Source organism: Staurois parvus, unplaced genomic scaffold, assembly GCF_062004578.1.
Source record: "Staurois parvus isolate SC_StPar_1 unplaced genomic scaffold, SC_StPar_1.0 ptg000145l, whole genome shotgun sequence".
In the NCBI taxonomy this organism is placed as follows: Eukaryota; Metazoa; Chordata; class Amphibia; order Anura; family Ranidae; genus Staurois; species Staurois parvus.
Window position 1 is genome coordinate 15,869,729 of NW_028317941.1, and position 11,975 is coordinate 15,881,703.

Genomic DNA, 11,975 nt, shown 5'->3' on the forward strand with positions numbered 1-11,975 from the left:
CCTTTGCTCATTCCGGCCAAAAGGTTCAATTTTAACCTCATCGGTCCACAGAACTTGTTTCCAAAATGCATCAGGCTTGTCTATATGTTCATTTGCAAAGTTCAAACGATGATTTTTGTGGTGAGGACATAGAAGAGGTTTTCTTCTGATGACTCTTCCATGAAGACCATATTTGTACAAGTATCTCTTTATAGTGGAATAGTGTACCACAACTCCAGTGTCTGCCAGATCTTTCTGGAGGGATCGTGCAGTCAAACGTGGGTTTTGAATTGTTTTTCTCACAATCCTGCGAGCTGTTCTGTCTGATATTTTTCTTGGTCTTCCAGATGTTATTTTAACTTCCACTGTTCATGATGACTGCCATTTCTTAATTACATTCCGAACAGAGGATATTGACATCTGAAAACGCTTTGCTATCTTCTTATAGCCTTCTCCAGCTTTGTGAGCGTCAACTATTTTCAGTTTCAGTTTTCTAGACAACTGCTTAGAAGAACCCATGGTGCTGATTGTTGGGGCAAGGTCAGATGAGTCTGGGCATTTAAAACCTTTGAGATTGACATCACCTGGTCTTCCCAGACGATGATTGAGAACAATCCATGACACTGGCAGGTCTCAGCTTTGCAAAGGGGGCAGTGCATGCTATAAATTCTGCAGGGTGCCCAAACTTTTGCAGACGCCATTTTTTTTGTTTTCTGTTATTTTGAAAGTGTAAATGAAGGAAATAAAAATCTAACTTTTGTTGACATATTATAAGAATGTCTAATCTGTAATTTGATGCCTTTTGGAGATTTTTCCATCTTTCCTTGGCTTCTTTATGCACATTAATACAATTTTTTAGCTGGGGTGCCCAAACTTTCGATCCCCACTGTATATATGTAGATAGATAGATAGAACAAGGCAATAATAAAGATTTAAATGTATAAAATACGTCACAATTTTTATTCAAACAGAATATAAAATAAGTTATAATTAAAGGAACATATTGTATAAGTTACACTTGTTGCCGAAAATTGTCAAGAGATTAAAAGGCTTTTTCACAGAGTTTTACAAGGATGTACAGGACAAATGACTGCAGATGCACATGTACAACTTATGTAAGAGGATTTGTTTCACCTCTGTGAATCACCTAAAGCTAGTCACTTTACTGGGTATAGGGAAGGGTTTATAACCACTTTAAGTTACAATTACAGGTTGCCTCTGTGAGATCTTTAACCACTTGCCTACCAGGCACTTATACCCCCTTATTTACCAGGCCAATTTTCAGCTTTCAGCGCTGCCGCACTTTGATTGACAATTGCGCGGTCATGCAACATTGTACCCATATGAAATTTTGATCATTTTTTTCTCACAAATAGAGCTTTCTTTTGGTGGTATTTAATCGCCACTGGGCGCTTTCCTTTTTGCGCTATAAATAAAAAAACTGCAAAAAATTTGAAAAAAAAAAAAAGTTTCTTTGTTTCTATTATAAAATTTTTCAAACAGGTAATTTTTCTCCTTCACTGATGTGCGTTGATGAGGCAGCACTGATGGGCACTGATAGGCGGCACTGATAGGCAGCACTAATGAGGTGGCACGGATAGGCGGCACTGATAGGCAGCACTGGTGATCGGTGCCGATCCCCGCTCTGACAACTGCCTGTTCTCGGCAGTACTTTCCTCACGATCTGACAGTGTGAGGAAAGTGCAGCCGAGAACCGGCACTTGCATTTCCCTGTGATCAGCGTGTCATTGGACACCGCTGATCACGTGGTAAAAGGCCGCCGTGATTGGCCTTTTACCACATCACGTGATCAGCTGTGTCCGTAGGACACAGCGATCACGGAGATCGCCGGGTGCGCGCCCCCTGGGGCACGCAGGAGAGCGCGTTCTGGGAGGCCGTCATATGACGTCCACCCAGAACTGGCCGGCCACAGTGCAGCCGTCATTCGGCTATCTGCGGTCGGCAACTAGTTAATCTGAGTAGTATTTTTCACGTTTTGGTCTTCCGGGATTTGAGGCAGTATTCAGCATTGTTTGATGTGAGAAGATCATCAAAATTCTGATTTTGTTTTGTAAGGATGTGACTCTGAAGACCAGCAATTCAAAGTAAGCCTTGGTGGGCAAGTATTTCAGCAGGGTCCTGAATTAAGATACACTCATTCGTTGGTCAGGGGCTTTTAGCTTGTAATTACTTGGCAGCCAAAGTTTGGGATTTGGGAGTTGCTAATTGAGAGTGAGGAAGATGAGCAGGGCAGTGAGTCAAAGCTACAAGTAGAGAGAGGATAAAAGATACAGGATTAAAGGATATTAGACATACTATCAATGTATTGAAGGATGTAAAGTAGCAGCTATGTTACATAATGGCCTCAGCAGATGTGGCCTCACTATAAACAATTATATCTCATGAGTTAGGTTTAGATGCATTTGAACACTTCTTATATAGGGACTCGGATTTACTGGTAATGAAAAAAAATCATTTTGAAGAGGAGAAGAAATTTGCTCCTAGTATGGCCAACCCTTTCATGGCCAAGTGGGAGGAGGACATCATGTAGAAAAAAAAAAAAGACCAGAGCTAGTACTTTGGAAATGCTATATAGATGATGTCATCCTTATTTGGGACGGCGATCAGGACTCATTAAAAACTTACATGGATTTGTAAAATGACAACCAAAGGGCTATAGCTCTTAGTTTCAAAGCTAGTGATTAAGAAGTACATTTCTTAGATCTAAGGATTGTTCTTCAAAATGGGTTTATTGTTGCATCGACTTTCTTTAAGACTATATATAGGAATGACCTCGTACCTATGGGTAGCTGTCTTCACCCCTCTTGGCTAGCCTCAATTCCGAAAAATAAATTTTTGTAACTTAGACGCAACTGTACACATCTTGAAGATTATCACAACCAGGCCAGTTTTTTTTTCAAATCTAGGTTTCTAGAAAAAGGCTATATGAATGATGCGTTAGATAGGATCATCCTCCCAAGTAGAGGAACAAGATAGAAGCTTGTTGTTGGTTGAAAAAGAGAAACAATCCACAGATGCAAACAATTTGGATTTATCATCGATTTTCCGAGCAGCATTAAAAGGTTGAATAGATCAATAAAAAACATTGGCCAGTATTGAGAAATAACCGAGTGTTGGGAGTTCCAACTTTCTGTCCAACTTTCTTTCAGGATACAAAAGTTTTCCATCCATGTAGAAGATGTAACGTATGTAGAATAAGAACATAAGGTTCTTACATTTCAGTCTGCTGAAGCATCTAAGCTTTATAATATTTGATCATTTATCACCTTTAGCACTAAAAATGTGGTTTACATGTTGACTTGTCCATGTGGCAAGCAATATGAAGGTCATACTGCCAGGGATTTACCCATACGTTTAAATGAACATGTAACATCAGGAAAAGGCATAAAGGACATGTGTCCAAACATTATGCCTCATACCACAACAAGAACCCTGAGGGGACTAGGTTTGTTGCAATAGACAAACACATTTCACGCTAGAGGGGGAACAATGCAAGGAGGGAAATTTCTTGTTCAGAGACAAAATGTATTTACAACTTGAAAATGGATAGACCCTGTGCTCCAAATATTGAATGGGACATAGATGCTTTCATTAATAGCTGTATTACCTATAGACTTCCATCTAAGTTGTTTTGGGGTAATAATGTTTTTTATGATTTCTATAATTTAGTCAACTTTTTTTCATCCAATGTGGCAGTTATTTTTAGCATAGTATATAATGCATTTGTTTAGTATAGATCAGGAAAATTACCCTTTTTATATTTGTTATATAAGATTGGCCAGATAATTATGGATTATCCAGAATAACAGAATGGCATTTTTGACAAGTATGGATTAAATGAATTATTGCATTATATACGAACATTGTAGTTCACATTTTGACCTTTAGAGGTCGTTGGCCTGTTTGGAACTTTAGATAACCATGTTCTAAAGAATAATGGCATTCTTATATTTATCTCTTAGATGGGCTGTAAATATATTTTGTTATCAGGCAAGACTGCAACGCAGATGGGGTATTTTTGTTTTCACCTCTTTTAAAAACATAATGCTCTGGAAAGTTTCCTTTGGTTTCTCAGTGTGGACAATGTTTTCTTGGTCTTTCTAACATTGAAAGCCCCAGCATCTTTCCTTGGGTTCCATGAGCATTGTTTCCATTTGGCATTTCTTCCAAAAGCATGAGAAAAAGAAGAAACATTGGCAGGCGACTGCCTCTTGCCCTATAAATAATCCACCCAATTCTTTTTTTCTTGCATAAACAATAATTGTGCCAATTTGTTTTGACCATTCCATCTTAGCAATTGGTATAAAAAAGGCCTGGTTTACACTTTGGCGCAAAACACAAGCTTGGACTCTCAGCTGTCTTGCAAACAAAAGACTTAGTTTTTTTTAGTTTTTTGTAGTTTTCCTACAAAGCACTGAAAGAACCACTCTGAATGAACTTCCTGCCATCTTCTCATCTAGAAAGATGACCAAGTCATCCAAAGGTGGCAACACCTGCATGGAGAAGCACTGTCAACAGGAGTCCTAATGAGAGGAAAACCCTAAAATTCCTCATCGTGGAGGGCAAGTTTGGACACTTTTGAGCATATTTCTCCCTTCAAAACCTACAGAAATGATCCCTGAAAGTATAATCCTGGCATGACAAGTCAAAGATTTCTGAAACACCTTAGGTTCTATTTCTATTCCTTCAACAAATGGTGAACATGTTTGTCAACCTGCAATGTAAACTTTCACTATAGGGGGCCCCCTGCTTGCATTTCCATTTTTATGCTGTTTTTACATTCTTTTTCCCCATTAGTAACCCTGGGCTGGAGATACTTGAAGGCCACAGTATTAGATTAAGAAAGAGTTCACATCCTTCAACCTACTAAATCCTTTTCTGTCAATATTTCATATTCAAGCAAGTTAGAACTTCTCTCAGGTTTAATTGTGACATAAGGTGAACCCATGTCACAAAGACTTAAGGTTAAAGGAAATATCCTCAATGTGGACATATGCAATTATAAACCAGTGGAAGGTTCTAACCCTTCCACACATCCAAAAAAAAAAAAGTTTTCTAAGGTTTTCTGGAGTTGGGCTATGTCATGTTTAGGACCTAATAGTACCTCATACATCCTAAAGTCCTTTCTTTCGGTTGAACATCAGTTTGATAGTTGAAGTCCCGTTATGTGCTGTGCTGTCAGCAGTTCTTTTTGGAACTGGTTAGGCCTCATGCATATAGCTGACATTTTCTAACATTTGGGGAGCTGAAAATGCCATGAGCAACTGAGTGAATGGCTGTGCAAGTCTGTGCTCACGTTAATGCCAATGGTTTCTGCAGTGGTGCATAGGTCTTACTGTAAGTGTCAGTGTTTTTTAAAATGTATAATTTTATAAATACATAAATTGCCATGCTAAATAAAGTGCCATAAATCTAATCCCATATAAATATTGAAACATTTGACTAAAGAAACAGTGTATAGGAAATATATAATGGTATCCAAATCTTCAATGTGAAAAGTTCAAAATAAAAGTCCTATTGATGTTTATGCACCGTAACAACGGAATCCTTATGCGTCACCATGTCTCCAAACACCATAGAACACAACCACCATAAGTGTGGTGTTCCCAAATCTCATTTCTCTACCCCTCTGCTCCACCCCACAACCTGTACATCTCCCCCTCACTGCTATCATCTCCCTACTACTGCTCTCTTCACCTCCCCAAAATGCCTCTTCCACTCCTCCTTCTCATTTTCCTCTCCTCCGTTCCCAAATTCCATTCACTATATCCCTCTGCCCCTCCCAAACATTTGTATATCGTGTCCTCACTGCTTCCCTCACCCCTCTATGGCACCCACCACCTCCTCCTATTACTCCACTCTCCCACTGACCCCAACACCTCCACTAGGAGTTTCTCACGCTCCTGCACATCCCGCTCCCATGCCACCTTTCTCACCCTTCTCCTCCTCCTAGCCGCGGGGGACATCTCCCCAAATCCTGGCCCTCCACCTCCCTCACCCGCTCAACACCCTCCCACTTCCACGTCCTACTGCAACCCCCGCAACTTAGTATCTGTCTCCCTGCTCCCTAAAATCTCCCCCCCCCGTTTTCATGTGCACTCCTGAACGCCCGTTCGGTGTGCAACAAGCTTACCGCCATCCACGACCTCTTTGTTTCCCGCTCCCTCAACCTCCTGGCGATCACGGAAACCTGGATCCAGCCCACTGACTCTACCTCCCCTGCTGCACTCTCCTATGGAGGTCTCACCTGGACCCACTCACCCAGGCCTAACGGTCGTAAAGGTGGTGGGGTTGGTCTGCTCCTGTCACCGCAGAGCACCTTCCGAGTCCTCCCAAACCCCCCCTCCCTATCCTTCTCCTCCTTCGAGGCCCACTGCGTCCGACTATTCTCCCCAACCCCCCTGAAGATTGCGGTGATATACCGGCCTCCTGGATCCATACCCCGCTTCCTGGATGACTTCTCCTCCTGGCTACCCTTCTTCCTCTCCTCTGAGCTACCCACCATAATTCTTGGGGATTTTAACATCCCTGTCAACCTCGACAACCCGGACACAGCCCGTCTCCTCCACCTAACCTCCTCCTTTGCACTTGCACAGTGCATACAATCCACCACCCACTCCGACGGAAATATCCTTGATCTTGTCTTCTCCAACCGATGCGCTCCCCACAACCTCACTAACACCCCCTTCCCTCTCTCTGACCACAACCTGATCACCTTCTCTATCTCCTCGTCCTCCAACGCCTACCCCTCCAAATGTCACACTACTACCAGCCGTAACCTCCGCAACCTTAACCCTGCCTCCCTCCACTCTGCAGCTGATCAACTCCACGACCGCATCCTCCCCCTGTCCTGCCCCGACTTGGCTTTGACCGCCTACAACAATGCGCTCTCAACAGCCCTTGACTCACTAGCGCCTTTAACCACACGCAACACCAGACCCCGACCGCTCCAGCCCTGGCAGACTGATCACACCAAAACCCTCAAACGACAAAGTCGTGCCCTAGAGCGACTATGGCGCAAAACCAAATCCAAACAAGCCTTCACCCGCTACAAATCTGCCTTCCGCACCTACACCTCCTCCCTCCATGCTGCCAAACAGGCCTACTTCTTGACCCTCATCAAGGCCCTCTCCTCCAATCCTCGCCGACTCTTCTCTGCCTTCAACTCTCTACTCTCTCCACCCCCACCTCCACCCAGCACCTCACTCACTGCCCTTGAGATTGCCAATCACTTCAAAAACAAAATTGACACAATTCGCAAGGACATTGCCGCAACTCACACGCCCTCTCAACCTGTCCCCTCTCACACAGCTACCCCCTTATCCCCCCTCCCCCTCGACATAACCCGCAGGGACTTCGTCGCTGCTCAAACTCTCTCCAACCCCCTTCACCCTCACTCAGCTACCCCCTCATCACCCCTCTCCCACGGCCCCACCACTGCTCTGACCTCCTCTTCCACCCCACCCTACATTCCTCATACTGAAGCTCCCCCAACACTCCACACCTTTGACCTTACTACCATCGAGGAAGTCTCCAAGACCCTCTCTGATGCCCGCCTCACCACCTGCCCCCTCGACCCTATCCCCTCACAACTCCTACGACCTTCCTCCTCCTCCATCCTACGCTCCCTCACCCACATCTTCAATCTCTCCCTCTCCTCAGGCACTTTCCCCTCCCCTCTGAAACATGCACACATCACCCCCATACTTAAAAAGCCCTCCCTGGACCCCAATGACCCGAACAAACCTCAGACCCATCTCCCTGCTCCCATTTACATCTAAACTCCTCGAGCGCCTAGTCTACACCCGCCTATGCTCTCACCTCAACGACAACAACCTCCTCGATCCCCTACAGTCCGGCTTCCGTCCCCTACACTCCACCGAAACTGCCTTACTCAAACTCTCCAACGACCTGCTAACCGCCAAAGCTAATGGACACTATTCAGTGCTCCTACTCCTTGACCTTTCTGCGGCCTTCGACACAGTCGACCACCCCCTCCTCCTCAAAAAACTACACTCCCTCGGCCTCAGAGATTCTGCTCTCTCCTGGATCTCATCCTACCTGTCACAACGCTCTTTCAGCGTTACCTATAATGCTACCACCTCCCCCTCACTCCCCCTCTCTGTTGGGGTCCCTCAAGGCTCTGTCCTCGGGCCCCTTCTCTTCTCCATCTATACCTCCTCCCTTGGCCAAGGCATACACTCTCACGGCTTCAACTACCACCTCTATGCCGACGACACACAAATCTATCTCTCAACCCACCACCTCACCCCCTTGGTCTCAGCCCGAATCACACACCTACTGAGCGACATATCAGACTGGATGTCGCTCCACTTCCTTAAATTGAACCTCTCCAAAACCGAGTTTCTTGTCTTCCCCCCAGCCCGGACACCACCCCCCATTGATTTCTCCGTCACATCCAACAACGCTACCATCAAACCCGCCCTGCAGGCCAGAGTACTGGGTGTCATTCTGGACTCCAACCTATCCTTCCAGCCCCAAGTCCAATCTTTAACAAACTCGTGCAGACTCCACCTCCGCACATCGCCAAAATCCGCACGTTCCTAACCCCAGAAACCACTAAACAGCTCATCCACTCCCTCATCATATCACGACTCGACTACTGTAACTCCCTCCTCACTGGCCTGCCTCGCCGCTGGCTATCCCCTCTTCAGTCCATCCTGAACACGGATGCCAGACTCATTCACCTTTCCAACCGCTCTGTCTCCGCCACCCCCCTCTGCCAATCCCTCCACTGGCTTCCGATTGCGCAACGGATCAAATTCAAAATCCTAACGCTGACGTACAAAGCTGTCCACCATACTGCCCCGAACTACATCACTGACCTAATATCCAAGTACCGCCCAGCACGCACACTCCGCTCCTCACAAGACCTCCTTCTCTCTAGTTCCCTGGTCTCCTCCTCCCATGCCCGCCTCCAGGACTTCTCCAGGGTGTCACCCATCCTCTGGAACTCCCTGCCCCAACCCATCAGATTATCACCTACTCTCCTCTCCTTTAGGCGCACCCTGAAAACCCATCTCTTCAGGGAAGCCTACCCCACCCCCTGCTAACTTGCCTCCCTCCTCCACTCTTCCTACCACTCCATCCCCCACAGCTATCTCCTCCTGTGCCACCACCCCCTCCCTCCTAGATTGTAAGCTCGAAAGAGCAGGGCCCTTGATCCCCTCATGTTTTGCATTGTATTGGTATTGTTCTGTCACATGTTCTGTCTCCCTTTGTAATGTACAGCGCTGAGCAAACTATTGGCGCTTTATAAATACTGTATAATAATAATAATAATAATAATAATAATAAGTGTAGGGGAATCTTACCAAAACATGTAAAACATGTGGACCCCGGATAAATCCTCTTCTTTACCCAGTTGTCTGGAGGAATCCCTGGGCAAGGGGATCCAGTGCCTGCCACCAGTCCCGGGTAAGGAGCTAATCATTTTTCTCACCAGAGTGCTCCTTTCTCCTAACTGGCCTAGGGGGTGTAGGATTACTCACTCAATCCCTTTCCTGTGAGCTGGTTTAGGTAGGTGGCTGCCTTCAGGCCTTCTTCTGGGTTGGCCCCTTTCCTGGCTCTACAGGTAGTCTTCCAGGGACTGGTGAGGCTGAGTGATCCTCGTGTCCAGGTCCCTGTCTGTAGGTAGGCCTCTTCCCACTAGGCCCCCTCCCAGGCTCCATCTCAGCCTGCCTCACATCTTCCACCCAAACTCTCCTGCTGCTGAGCAGGTTCAGTCACACTTAAAGGCTGCCCTGGCCCCATGCCAAGCCTCCTGCTTGGGGATTGGCCAAAGTCCCCTAAGTGTATAGGCCAGCCACTCCTCACTCGCGCCCACTGATTCTAGAATCTTCTCTAAGATTCTAGAGCAGGGGAAGGTATCAGGGAACTGGCCTGCAGAGCCTCTCAGCCCTGACCCAAATTTGACCCTGCTGACTATTTCCCCAGGCTGCTACTCAGCCTTTTTAACTGAAAAAAGAAAAAAAAATAACTAGCTTTCCCTGGCTATCTGGAGGGGTGCTACATATATATTGTAGCAGAGCATCCCAGAGGGAGCCTGGAAAATTCCTGTTTGGTGTTTATGGGTCTTCAATGTTCCTCTCATATACATTTAGGGATTTCTGAACAATGGTCCAGTGCAGGATTTACTCCTCTCCACTAGCAATTTAATCTCACTTGGAACCTGTAGCCAGAGCTCTCAGCTTGGGGATCAGACTAGTCCTGACTTAGAGAGAACGGTTGGTAAAAAGCTAACAAGCTGTATATGCGGAGGCTGACCAGCAGTAAGCTTTCTCAGCCTGTTAGTTAGGTCCTGTATTTTTGTGTAGTTAGGGCCGGGATATGGCTAGGCTTTTGTTTTGGTATTTTATTTTGCCTTGTTCATTTTCTGAACCACTGTACAGAACCTTTGAATATTCTTGTAAATACCACCAATAAACACTGCACTGCTTGGCACCAACTCATTGGATTTGGTATCTGTGCCTGAGAGACTGCTTACCCCAGTAAGCTTATGTGGTGGCTGCCATCCCCAGCTCACGATATGTATATAGAATAAGCATTGAAGAACACACACAGTTTTAAAATTGGCCTTCGTTTCATTTGTAAATATTTTACCAAAAATCATTTAATTTTACCAGCAGCACCAAATTTCATATCTTAAGTGACATTATTTGTTTTTAAATGACAAATATCTAAACTGGTCAAATAACTGTGGTGAGTGCAGTTGTAGAGGAGGAGCATGTGTGGATTCACCAGTGCGGTCACATAAGAGCTAATGGAAGTCTGAGCTCACCATTCACTTCATCTAGAACTGTATATACAGTATATCCAGCACAAATAGTTTTTTGGACTGGTTTGGACTTGCTCACAGCACACAGAAGTGCATTATTAAAAACAGAATATTTCCCAGGACACTTACCAGCTGTCCAGAAAAATAACCAAATTAACCTTGTCTAACCATTCACATTAAAAACAGAGGGTTTAGTTATTATTATACAGGATTTATATAGCGCCAACAGTTTAGTTGCACACATTTGCAGATATAAGTGGGGTGGAGGTGAACTTCTGCATCAGATCACCTAGGAGGTCAAAACGGAAGCAGGTACCTGTCAAAATCAGGTACCTGCTTTCCAAAGGTGCCAATCCTTAACAGGGAATGGGGGGACAAATTGTTAAAGCAGAACTTCTCCTTTTGGGTGGAGCTCCCCTTTAAGGCAAAATTGTTATATCTCTCTCAATAGCTTACATTGTATACTTTTCAAACACATTAGCTTCTTTTTCACATAGTAAATAATTTTCCTTTTGCACATATAACTTTATACCTGTTATCTGCCTACTTAAAGTAATAACTTGTGATTCAGACAGCACAGTCAGGTCTTCAGCTTGTACTGCCGAGTGCAGGTTGCTAAAATAGGGTTGCCACCTCATCCCTTTAAAACTGAACACATATCAATTACACAGGTTCTGTGGCTGATTAAGGTGGTAATTAAACTCACCTAGTGCCTTATCTGCAATAAATTAGCACAGGACCTGTGTAAATAATGTGTTCGGTTTTAAAGGGTTGAGGTAGAAACCCTATTCTAAAATGACATCCCAGCTGCAGTGATAAGGCCATCGATATTCTGGCAAATGTGAGTGATGGTGTATTGGTATTACTGGAAGTATGCTTGCAAATATACACTATAGTGTTTAAAGTATTGGGACACCCCTCCAAATCATTGGATTTAGGTGTTGCAATCACATCCATGGCCACAAGTGTATAAAATTAAGTATCTAGGCATGCAGACTGCTTCGACAGACATTTGTAAAAGAATGGGTCACTCTCAGGAGTTCAGTGAATTCAAGCTTGGTACCATGGTAGGTTGTCACCTGTGCAATTAGTCCATCCATGAAATTTCCTTGCTACTAAATATTCCATGGTGAACAGTTAGTGGTATTATAACAAAGTGGAAGCAACTGGGAACAAA

General features: G+C 44.7%; 1 non-coding gene across 1 annotated transcript; it reads right to left on the reverse strand.

The window, feature by feature from the left end:
* Positions 1-4,422: 4,422 nt before the first annotated feature.
* Positions 4,423-4,634, reverse strand: LOC149464943 (small nucleolar RNA U3). Its single transcript, XR_016312288.1, has one exon. It is a non-coding gene; the product is annotated as a small nucleolar RNA U3 (small nucleolar RNA).
* Positions 4,635-11,975: the final 7,341 nt, after the last annotated feature.